The sequence below is a fragment of the Ursus arctos genome, chromosome X (genome assembly GCF_023065955.2).
Source record: "Ursus arctos isolate Adak ecotype North America chromosome X, UrsArc2.0, whole genome shotgun sequence".
Lineage (NCBI taxonomy): Eukaryota > Metazoa > Chordata > Mammalia > Carnivora > Ursidae > Ursus > Ursus arctos.
Window position 1 is genome coordinate 89,357,744 of NC_079873.1, and position 13,621 is coordinate 89,371,364.

Consider the following 13,621-nt stretch of genomic DNA (forward strand, 5'->3'; position numbering starts at 1 on the left):
CGGAAAGAGCCCAAATGCCCATCGACTGATGAGTGGATAAAGAAGGGGTGGTATATACATATAATGGAATATTACTCAGCCATTAAAAATTAAGTGAAATAAGTCAGAGAAAGAAAAATACCATATGATTTCATACATATGTGGATTTTAAGAAATGAAACAGATGAATGTAAGGGAAGAAGAGAGAGGCAAAACAGAGAATAGACTCTTAAGAATAGAGAACAAACTGAGGGGGGTAGAGGGAAAGTGGATGGAGGGATGGATTAAATGGGTGATGAGGATTAAGGGCAGCACTTGTGATGACCACAGGGCATTGTATGTAAGTGATGAATCACTATATTATACACCAGAAACTAATATTACACTATATGTTAACTAACTGGAATTTGAACAAAAACTTGAAAAAAAAGGTAGAACATCTCAGAAGAGAAATATAAGACAAATATTTTAAAAATGTGACTTTCAGAAACAAAAATACATACACAACTAATGAATCATCGAGCCTTACATCGGAAACCGGGGATGTACTGTATGGTGACTAACATAATATAATAAAAAATCATTTAAAAAAAATACAAGAGAAATAAAAATGTCACCAAACAGACTCACCAAAAATCACCACACTTTGCCCCCCCCCCCCCCCCGAAATGGGCAAATAAGGTCTTCTGAGAAACTACTCCTCCATAAAAGCAGTGAGGACCCTGGCACATGCCCTGGTGTCAAGCTCACTGAATGTGATCCTGGCTGCACACCAGAAACAGCCTCATCTCCTTGTGGAGTCAGCTGCAGCCCTATTTAGCCATGGTCTTGCCACCAGCCCCATTTGCCAAGGGACCTGGGAACATACATGTCCTTCTGTGCCGTCAATAACAGATCCCCTGAAATTGGACCTGACCAGGAGCCCTAAAGTGAACCTGTGACCCAGTTCCAGTACTGCTTAGCCATGGTCCAGGGCAGTCCTGCCTACCCAGGGATCTGAAAGGAGACACACCCATTCATGCCCCCATTGGCAAGTCTGTCATCTTTGCTCCCAGCTGTGGACAGTATGTGGCCCTGTGCTCAGCTACACCACATTCAGCCATGGTCTGGGGCCAGTCCTACATACCCAAAGACCTGCCCAGCTATCTGGAAGGAGGCTTCCCAGGAACCCAGAAGGAGCCACACCTCTGCACACCTGGCAGCCAGCCCCCTGTTTGTGAACCTAAATCAGATCCTTGTCCCAGTGCCAACCTTACAGACCAAGGTCCTGGAAGTAGTCTTATCTGCCTAGGGACCAAACAGGATCCATGCCTGCCCAAGCCCCTAATCATAGGCCTTTGACCTCAGATCTGACTTCGGACACTGAAGTAGCCCTGTGACCCAGCTCCAGCCTTGCTCAGTTGTGGTATCCTGTCTGCCAAGGGCCACAGTGAAAGGTACGCCCATTGGCCCTCTGGTTACATGGATAGAATTGTCACTTTACACAGCATTCCAATTCTGGGTACATTCACAAGATAAATGAAAAAATGTCAATACAAAAACTTGTACGTGAATGTTCATAACATCTTTATACATAATCAAAAAACTGGAAATCCAGTTTAACAAGTAAATGGAATGGTGAAATAAATGATGATATAGCCATTAAAAGATTTGAACTATTGAAACAACGTAGATGAATCTCAAAAACATTATGCTGAGTGAGAGATACCAGTTTTAAAGGGTTATATATTTTGTATGAATCTAAATGATGTTTTGGAAGATGCAAAATAATAGGGACAAAGAAGAGATCTGTGGTTTTTGGGAGTTACGGGTGGGGGAAAGCTTTAATTGCAAATGGACCATGAAACGAAATTTTGGGGAGTAAAGGAACTGTCTTGACACTAATTATTGTGGTGGTTGCAACAATACATTCATGTTCATTTTGAAAAGAAAGCAAATTTTATATTATCTTTTTTTAAGTTTAAATTTGAAATTTTCTTTTTTTTAAGATTTTATTTATTTATTTGACACACAGAGAGAGATAGTGAGCACAAGCAGGGTAAGTGGGAGAGGGAGAAGCAAGTGCCCAGCTGAGCAGGGAGCCCAACGTGGGGCTTGATCCCAGGACCCTGGGATCATGACCTGAGCCAAAGGAAGACACTTAATGACTGAGCCACCCAGGAACCCCTAAATTTGAAATTTTCTAATAAAAAGAACAGGTAGGGAATTTTCTACATGGATTCTAAGTTATGCCCTTAATAAACAGACTCAGCTCCATATCTCTCATTTTAAACAGTAATAAAATACCGAAGGTTAGTCTGCAAAATCCAGAGCCCTATAGGCAATAACAAAGATGTAGTCAGCATTCAATTTTATAAGGTAGTAAGCAGTTTTGGAAAAATTTATCAACAAGGAACATGGAAAAATGAGAATTTTCACTGACACATATTAAACTAAATATTCAGTTAAATAGAAGTTAGTTCTTTCAGCATTCTTAATGAAGTCTTTGCTCCATTTTTAAAAATTGAAATGTAATAGATGTAGAATATTATGTAAGTTTAAGGTATATAAGGTGTTGATTTGATATTTATATATTACAATATTATTGCCACCATAGTGTAAGTTATGACTATCATATCATATAATTATTTCTTTTCCATGGTGGAAACAATTAAGATCTAGTCTCTTAGCAACTTTGAAGTTTATAATACAATATATATTTTTTAATGATTCTATTTATTTATTTGAGAGAGAGAGAGAGGGAGAGAGCATGAGCAGGGGGAGGGGCAGAGGAAAAAGCAGACTTCCTGTTGAGCAAGGAGCCCGATGAGAGGCTCGATCCCAGGACCCTGAAATCATGAATCATGAACTGAGGAGAAGTCAGATACACACACACACACACACACACACACACACACACACAATGGAATATTACTCAGCCATCAGAAAGGATGAATACTTACCATTTACATCAATGTGGATGGAACTGGAGGGTATTAAGCTGAGCAAAGTAAGTCAATCAGAGAAACAATTATCCTATGGTTTCACTCATATGTGGAATATAAGAAACAACACAGAGAATTACAGAGGAAGTGAGGGAAAACTGAATGGGAAGTAATCAGAGAGGGAGACAAACCATGAGAGACCCTTAACTGTAGGAAACAAACTGAAGGTTGCTGAAGGGGAGGTGGGCGGGGTGATGAGGTAATTGGGTGATGGGAATTAAGGACGGCACATGATATGATGAGCACTGGGTGTTATATGCAACTGATGAATTATTGAACTCTACATCTAAAACTAAAGATGTACTGTATGCTGGCTAATTGAATTTAAATTAAAAAAAAAAAAAAGCCAGACCCTGAACCAACTGAGCCACCCAGGTGCCCCATAATACAATATTGTTGACTATAAGCACTATGTTGTCTGTGCATTAGCTCTCCAGGACTTATCTACTCGTTCCAAGTTTGTTCCTTTGAACAAAAATATTCCCAGCCCCCACCCCCACTCCCACCCTCTGGTAACCAGCATTCTACTGTTTTTATGAATTTGGTTTATTTAGATTCCACATATGAGTGAAATCATACAGTATTTGTCTTTCTCTGTCTGACTTACATCTCACTTAACATAATGCCCTCAAAATCCATCTGTATTGAAACAAATGGCAGGATTTCCTTCTCTCTTGTGGCTGAATAATATTCCATCATGTGTGCATGTATCACAACCTCTATCCATTCATCCATTGGCAGACAGTTAGGCTATTTTGATATCTTGGCTATTCTGAATAATGCTGCAATGAACATGGTGATGCATATATCTCTTTATTACTCTATTTTCATTTCCTTTGGATATATAACCAGAACGGAATTGCTGGATCATATGGTAGATCTGTTTTACTCTTTTTGAGAAAGCTCAATACTGTTTTTCGTAGCAGCTGTAACAATTTACATTCCCACCAACAGTGTACAGGGGTTCCCTTTTCTCCCCATCCTCCCCAGGACTTGCTATCTCTTGTCTTTTTGATAATTACCATTCTAACAGGTGTGAGATGATAAACATTGTAGTTTGGGTTTGCATTTCTTGATAAGTGATGTTAAACACCCTTTCATGTACAAGTTGGCCATTTTATTTATTTATTTGTTTCCAAGTTGGCCATTTTAAGATCTTCTTTGGAAAAATGTCTATTCAGTACCCCTACCCGTTTTTAATCAGATTGTTCTTTTTTTTGTTTTGTTTTGAGTTGTATGAGTTATTTATACATTATGGATATTAACCCCTTCTCTGACATATGGTTTGCAAATATTTTCTCTCATTCCATAGGTTGCCTTTTCATTTTGTTGATTGTTCTTTTGCTGTGCATAAGCATTTTATTCAGTTTTATTAAGTTTTTAATCTAATTCCAGTGTAGTTAACATATAGTGTTATATTATTTTCAGGCATAGAACATAGTGATTCAACAATTCTATACACTACTCAGTGCTCATTGTGATTAAGTATACTTCGAATCCCCTTCACCTATTTCACTCATCCCCTCAACCACCTCCTCTCTGGTAACCACCAGTTTGTTCTCCTGGTTTGCCTCTCTCTCTCTTTTTTCCCCTTTGCTCATTTGTTTTGTTTCTTAAATTCCATATATGAGTGAAATCATATGGTATTTGTCTTTCTCTGACTGACTTATTTTGCTTAGCATAATACTCTCTAGCTCCATCCATGTTGCAAATGGCAAGATTTCGTTCTTTTTTATGGCTGAATACTATTCCATTGTATATATAACATTGTGTATACACACACACACACACACACACACACACACACACACAAACACCCCACCTCTTCTTTATCCGTTCATGTATTTATGGATATTGGGGCTGCTTTCATAATCGGCCATTGTAGATAATGCTGCAATAAACATAGGGGTGCATGTATCCCTTTGAATTAGTGTTTCTGTATTTTTAGGTAAATACCCGGTGGTACAATTACTGGATCATTAGATAATTCTATTTTTTAAAAAGATTTTATTTATTTATTTGACAGAGAGAAAGACAGTGAGAGAGAGAACACAAGCAGGGGGAGTGGGAGAGGGTGAAGCAGGCTTCCCACAGAACAGGGAGCCCGATGCGGGGCTCAACACCAGGACCCCAGGATCATGACCCGAGTTGAAGGCAGACACTTAACAACTGAGCTACCCAGATGCCCCAGATAATTCTATTTTTAGCTTTTTGGGGAATGTCTACACTGTCTTCCAGAGTGGCTGCACCAGTTTGCACTCCCACCAACAGTGCACAAAGGTTCCATTTTCTCCACATCCTCACCAGCAGTTGTTTCTCGCGTTGTTGATTTTAGCTATTCTGAGAGGTGTGAGGTTATATCTTGTAGTTTTGATTTGCATTTTCTTGTTTATGAGTGATGTTCAGCATCTTTTCATGTGTCTGTTGGTGATCTGTATGTCTTCTTTGGAGAAATGTTTGTTCATTCCATCTGCCCATTTTAAAACTGGATTATTTGGTTTTGGGGTGTTGCGTTGTATTACTTCTTTATATATTTTGGATACTAACACTTTATCAGATATGTCATTTGCAAATATCTTCTCTCATTCAGTGGGTTGTCTATTAGTTGTGTTGATTGTTTCCTTCACTGTGCAGAAGCTTTTTATTTTGATGTAGTCCCAATAGCTTACTTTTGCTTTTGTTTCCCTTGCCTCAGGAGACATATCTAGAGAGATGTTGCTATGACTGATGTCAGAGAAATTACTGCCTGTGGTCTCCTCTAGAATTTTTATGGTTTCAGGTCTCACATTTAGGTCCTTAATCCATTTTGAGTTTATTTTTGTGTATGGTATTAGTAAGTGGTCCAGTTTTATTCTTTTGCAAGTAGCTGTCCAGTTTTCCCAACACTATTTGTTGAAAAGACTGTTTTTTTTTCTATTCGATATTATTTTCTCCTTTAATTAATTGACCACATAATTATAGGTTTATTTCTGGGTTTTCTATTTTGTTCTGTTGATCCATGTGTCTACTTTTGTGCTCGTACCATACTATTTGGCTACATAAGCTTTTTAGTTTGATGTCCTACTTGTTGATTTTTACTTTTGTGGCTTGTGCTTTTGGTGTCATACACAAAAAGTTATTTTCCAGTCCCATGTCAAGAAGTTTATTCACTATGTTTAGTTCTAGGAGTTTTACGGTATCAGATGTCTTACCTTTAAGTCTTTAATCCATTTCAAGTTAATTTTGGGGAGTGTTGTAATTGCAGGTTCCAATTTCATTTCTCTGCATGCAGTTATCCAATTTTCCCAGCACCATTTCTCAAAAAGACTATTCTTTCCTCATTGACTGTTCTTGATTCCCTTGTCAAATATTAGATGGGTTTATGTCTAGTCTGTATTCTGTTCCATTGGTCTGAGTGTCTCTTTTTATGCTGGTATCACACTGTTTTAATACTGTAGTTTTGTAGTATAGTTTCAAATCAGAAAGGGTGATGACTCTGGCTTTCTTCTTCTTTCTCATAATTCCTTGGCTATTTGAGGCTACATGTGGACATACAAGTTTCATAATTGTATTTTCTATTTCTGTGAAAAATGCCATTGAAATTTCAATAGGGATTATATTGAATTTATAGATGACTTTGGGTAGTACTATCATTTTAACAATATTAACACTTCCAATTTGTGAACATGGGATATCTTTCCATTTGTTTGTGTCTTCTTCAATTTATTTCAGTAAGGACTTGTAAATTTTATTGAAGAGATCTTTCACTTCCTTGGTTAAATTTTTTCCTAAATATTTTATTGTTTTTGATGCTATTACTTATGGCGTAGTTTTCTTTCTTTCTTTCTTTCTTTCTTTCTTTCTTTCTTTCTTTCTTTCTTTCTTTCTTCTTTCTTTTCAGATGTTTTGGTGTTAGTGTATAGGAAAGCAACTGATTTCTGTATGTTGATTTTATATCCTGCAACTACTAAATTTATTGATTAGTTCCAACAGTTTCCTGGTTGAATCTTGAGGATTTTCTATATAGAGAGGATCATGTCACCTGCAAATGAAAACAATTTTACTTCTCCCTTTCTGATTTGGATACTTTCAATTTCTTCATCTTGCCTAATTGCTCTAGCTAGGATTTACAGTACGAAGTTGAAAAGGAGTGATGAGAGTGGGAACCCTTGTCTTGTTCCTGGTCTTAGAGGAAAAACGTTCAAGTTTTCACCATTGAGTATGGTATTAGCTGTGGGCTTGTCATACATGACCTTTTTTATGTTGAGGTTTGTCCCTACTATACCCAATTTGTTGATGATTTAAATCATAAAAAGATGTATTAAATGCGTTGTCTGCATCTATTGAGATAATCATGTGATTTTTGTCTTCATTTCACATTTATTGATTTGTGTATGTTGAACCATCCTTGCATCCCAGGGATATATCCCACCTGGACATCCTTTCAATGTATTATTGAATTTGGCTTGCTAGTATTTTGTTGGGAAATTTTTAAAAAAATTTTTATTATGTTATGTTAGTCACCATACAGTACATCATTAGTTTTTGTTTGTATGTAACACCCAGTGCTCCATGCAATATGTGCCCTCCTTAATACCCATCACTGGCCTAGTCCAATCCCCCAACCCTTCTTGTTGGGAATTTTTTATATCTGTATTCATCAGGGATATTTGCCTGTAGTTTTCTGTTTTTGTAGTGTTTTTATCTGGCTTTGGTATCAGGGTAATGTGAACTTCATGGGTTTAGAAGTGTTCCCTCCTCTTCAATTTCTTAGAAGGGCTTGAGAAGAATTGACATTAATTGTTGAAATATTTGGTAGAATTCATCTGTGAAGCCATCTAGTCCTGAGCTTTTCTATATTGGTAAGTTTTTGATTGCTGATTCCACTTTCTTATTCATTTTTGGTCTATTCACATTTTCTATTTCCTCCTGATTCAGTCTTAGTAGGTTATATGTGTCTAGAATTTATCCATTTTTACTAGATTATCCAATTTTTGGCATATAATTGTTCACAGTAGTCTCGTATGATTCTATGCATTTCTGTAGTACCAGTTTTAATGCCTCCTTTTTCATTTCTGATTTTTTTTTTGAGTTTTCTCTTTTTCTTAGTCTAGCTTAAGTATTGTCAATTCTGTTTATCTTTTCCAAAAACCAGCTCTTAGATTTGCTGATTTTTTTTCTATTGCTTTTCTGGTCTCTGTTTCATTAATTTTACCTCTGAGCTGTGTGTTTGCCTTCCTTTTTCTAAATTTGGGCTTAGTTTCTCTTTTAGGTCCTTAAGGTGTAAAGTTTGGTTGCTTGAGATCTTTTTACTTTTACTTTTACTAAATATGCATTTATTGCTATAAAGTTTCCTCTCCGAACTGCTTTTGCAGCATCCTATAGGTTTTGATACGTCATGTTTTATTTCATTTGTTTTGAGCTATCTTTTGATTTTACTTTTGATTTCTTCTTTGTCCCATTGGCTGTTTAAGATTGTGTTCCTTAATTGCTACACATTTGTAGATTTTCCAGCTTTTCTCTTTTGGATTTCTAGTTTCACACTATTGTGGTCAAAAAAAGTACTTGACATTATTTTTATCTTTTAAATTTGCTAAGACTTGTTTTGTAACCTATCATATAGTCAATCTTAGAGACTGTTTTGTGTGCACTGGGGAAGGACATGTTATCTGCTTTTGTTGGATAGATATTTGTAAATGTCTGCTAGGTTCATTTGGTTTAACATATGGTTCAAGTCCATTGGTTCCTTGTTGATTTTGTCTGGATTATCTATCCATTGTTGAAAGTAAGTTATTGAAGTCCTCTACTATTATTATATTGCCGTCTATTTCTCTCTTCAGATCTGTTACTATTTGCTTAATATATTTAGGTACTCCAATGTTGAGTGCATATAGATTTATGATTATTGTATCTTCTTCATGAATCAACCACTTTATCATTACATAATGACCTTCTTTGTCTCTTGTTACCATTTTTGGCTTAAAGTCTATTTTGTCTGATATAAGCATAGTTATTCTTACTTTCTTTTGTTTTCTACTTGCATGGAATATCTTTCTATCCCTTTATTTTGTGCCTGTGTATGTCTTTAAAACTCATGTGAGTCCTTTGTGGGCAGCATATAGTTAGGCCTTTTATTTTAAATTCATTCAGTCATTCTGTGCCTTTCGTTGGTGAATTCAATCCATTTACATTTAGAATTGTTATTGATAATTGAGGACTTACTAATATCATCTGATTGTTTTCTAGTTGTTTTGTGCATTCATTATTTTTCTTTTACCTTCTGTTTCTGCCTCCCTTTGTAAATTGGTGATTTTCCATGGTGGTATGCTTGATTCTTTCTCCCCCTTTTCTTTAATCTTTTATGCATCTACTCTAAATTTTTGCCTTGTGGTTACCATGAGGTTTACATAAGACAGCTCACAGAACAGTCCATTTTAAGCTGATAATCTTCAACCATTTACAAAACATCCATTTATTCCCCCTTTCGTATTTTTAATGTTATTATTTCCTTCTTTTTATGTTGTTTATTTGATAACATATTGTAGTAGCTATACTTATTTGCAATACTCTTTTCCTTTAACCTTTATACTATAGTAAGTGGTTAACACAACATCTTACTACAGATTTTAAATTTTCTAAGTCTGACTGTATATTTACTTTAACCAGTGTATCGTATATTTTTGTATGTTTTCATGTCACTGATTACCATCTTTTCCTTTTACCTTGAAGAACTTCATTTAGCATTTCTTAAAAGGCATGTCTATCGATGATGAACTTCAGCTTTTGTTGTCCAGGAAAGTCCTTATTGCTTCTTCATTATTGAAGGGTAAGTTTGCTTGACAGAGTATACTTGGCTGGTATTTATTTTTCATTCAACACTTTGAATATTCATTTCACTTTCTCCTAGCCTGTGTAGTTTCTACTGAGAAAACCATCGGTAGCCTATTGGGGGTTTCTTTGTAGGTTTCAATCTTTTTTCCCCTGCCTTCTTTCAGAATTATTTCTTTATCCCTGATTTCTGACTGTTTTATTATAATGTGTTTTGGAGAAGGTATTTTTGCATTTAGATAATAGCATGATCTATTAACTTCATGAACTTGGATATCCAATTGTCTCTCCAGGTTCAAGAAGTTCTCAGCTATTATTTATTTAAATTTTCTGCTCCATTCTCCCTCTCTTCTTCAGGAATCCTGATTATTCTATTTGGTTTTTTTTTTATATATTCTCATAGATCATGTAGGCATTCTTTGTTCTTTTTGATTTATTCTCTTTCTCCTCTAACTGGGTCATTTCAAAATTCTTATCCTCTTTTTTTTTTAAAGATTTAATTTATTTGACAGAGAGAAAGACAGCCAGCAAGAGAGGGAACACAAGCAGGGGGAGTGGGAGAGGAAAAAGCAGGCTCCCAGAGGAGGAGCCTGATGCGGGGCTCGATCCCAGGATCCAGGATCGATCCCAGGATCCAGGGTCATGCCCTGAGCCAAAGGCAGACGCTTAACGTGCTTAACGACTGAGCCACCCAGGCGCCCCCAAAAATTCTTATCCTCTAACTCACCTATTCTATCTTCCATTTGTTCTATTCTACTGCAGATGTTCTCTATTGCATTTTTATTTTATTCACTGAGTTCTTTAGCTCTAGAATTTCTGTTTGGTTCTTTTTCATGATTTCTGTTTCTGTTAAAATCTCATTTTGATCAATGTAATTTTTTTTGAGATTTTATTGAATTGTCTTTTTAACTTTTCTCATAGCTCAGTGAATTTCTTCAAAACAGCTATTTTTAATTCTTTATCAAATTGATCACAAAATTCCGTGCTTTTGAGGTCGATTATTGAAGAATAATTATTTCTTCTTGTGATGGTATGTTTCCTTGATTTTTTCATATTCTTTATAGATTTGTGTTGTTGCTTTCACATTTGAAGTAGCAGACACCTCCTTAAATCTTTGGTAGTTGCCTTCAGATGAAGTATTCTCTTTGATGGTTTTGTTATTTTCTGGGATTTTCTCCACCTTTGTATGGATACACCTGCTCCACTTTTCTTGCTCCCTCTTGTGGTAGAATTCTTAAGCTTTTAAATGTCCTTTCTCCTTACTGTAACTAACCAGTTTGGCTACTGGAAACTCCTCTTTTGTTTTCCAGAAGGTGGCGCTATAGGTCAAGTTTGTGGTTTCCCCCTTGCTGTGCCTTTTTCTGGGCATGTTTCTTGTCTACTAGAACTCTCTCAGCATCACACAGAGAAGCATGCACAAAGAGCCAGCCACAGAGTTGGAAGAGGTATGGGTTTAGCACTCAGAGTGTTGGGGTGCCCACTGGTTGTGGTACTCACAAAAGCTCCCATGTACTCATGGGAGCACATGGAGTTGTGGTACTCACAAAAGCTGAATGCAATTCCTTTAATTCCCTTTGAAATTCTTATCTGCCTCTTTCCCAATCTCTTCCCTGCACAGTTTGGAAGTCTCACCTCCATGCTTTGGGTGCTGTTGGAGAGAAACAGGTTTCTTCAGCTGACCTGCACAACTAGTGTGGCCAGGCACTCATTTACTGCTATCCTTTCCCCCATGGTGGAGGACACCATCACTAGATAGATCAGGCCCATGAAGAGTTTCTTTAGGGAAGGGGGTGCTGGAAAATTTTCTCTTATTGCTGTCTCCACTGCCACCAAACTCATCTTTTTTTTTTCTCCATTCACATGCTGGAATCTCCCCTCAGGAAGGCTAACTAGACTTCTGCAAATTCTCTCTCCTGCATGGGTATCTGCCCAGATCAGCACTCTGCAGACTTTTCCCCAGTCAGGACATGAGGGGTGTGGGCAGGTTTGCTGGCTCTGCTGGTTCTACAGATATACTGAGGTCTGTCTCCCTATTACCAGATACACAGGTGGGTAAGACTCCTTCAGAGTTTCTTGGCATATGGTGCTAGATTCCATAATACCTGCAAAGATGTTTTTGTGTGTGGATATATGTCTTTTTTATTGTTAAAACAGGGAAATAAAAAGAGGAACGTCTTATGTCACCACAATGCTCACATCACCTCACTCTATTTTTAAAATATGAATGTTTGTAAATGTTTCTTAAACTAATTTATGACTTAAAATATTATACTGCAAGAGAATTAAGGTGGTGGTGGTGGTTTTCTGTGTGTGTGTGGGGGGTGTAAATGTGGTGACCATAAAATGTGATTCCAGGCTCTGTTCCTGTAAATTCTGATTTTGCAGTTCTGAGAGGGGTCCAGGATGGGGATCTAGGAAACTGTTTGTTTAAAAAGAATCCTCTCTGATTCTAATACAGATGGTCAGCAAACTGCACTTTGATAAATACACATTTGGACCCTGATTGCTCATTCTATAAGATAACTGTTACTATGGCATTTTAAATAAGATTTCTTTAAAGAACAAACCTACTTCTAAAGTTTCAAAATTAATTTTATTTATTGCCCCTACATATACATGGTTGTCTTCTTCAATAAAAGATCTATTTCATTACAACTTTCAAGGTATATGAGTATTGTTTTGTGTCCAACTAAGTTACCTGTGACTTTATAACAAGATATAAACCTCTCATCCCATTGATATAATTATCCACCTCTTGCCATTTTCACTTGTGTTATAGAATTCTTTCCTCCATTTCAATTCTGTCATTGTTTTCTCATTATATTTCCCTATTCTAATAAACTAATTTGATTATTGTTTTTTAGTAAAAAGAATAAATCGTGTCAGCACACATATGTTCTATCTTGATATCTTGACTCTTGTCCAGCTGTGTGACATCAACTCTGTTACATATATTTTCTGGTCCCCAGTTCCCATATATTTGTGAATTAGCATATATAACTTTTGTCATATTTTTCACGTCTAAAATGCTGATTCTTTGATTTGTATTGGAAAAAATTAAACTACCCCTAAAAACTTTATTTGTAGTATTGCTGCAAAACTTCAAAAAAGGTATAGCATTTGTTTAAGAAACAATTCTTTTGGAATTCTCCAAAATGATAATTTGCAGTTAAAAACAGCAAGAGAAATATAAGAACTCAAATCTTATAAAATCTTATAAAATTTTATTCACAAATTTATGTAAAATTTCCATTTCCCTCATCTTATAAAACTTGACTTCTTGGCCTTAACAAATCTTTTTAAGACCTGACCAAATTAAAAATAATAGCGTATTGGTATAAGTCTCCCCCAAGGCTGAATCATTTATTAATTTTCTTTAAAATAAATAACAAAAAATCCTTCTGTTGCCAGCAAAACTCTTTTAAGCACAGGTCTTGAGATGTGGGTTTAGAGCTATCAATTATGCCTCCAGGAAATTATTATGATTGTGTTGTTCTCATATACTGTTCCTAAATATATTGTCTCAAAGTGTTGATAGGGTTACTGAGGCAAGAAAAGTATTTCATGTTACCAGGAAATTCTATAGAAACTAAAAATATTTTTTTTGAGTATATCATCTCGTAAAGAATATTGTTTAAAATTCCTGTCATCCCACCTAACAGTGTAAGAGCTAGGGAAGATAGAGAGAAAATCCTCTAAAATGAAAGAGGGTATGGAGAGGCATCTATTACATGTAGACAAAAAAAAAGTGACACTTCCAAGATGATGGCTGAGAGCAGAGAAGAAAATTAAAATGTATAAAATGATGAGATATGTTAAAGGTGGGGAATAATTCTTGAATCATGAAAGAA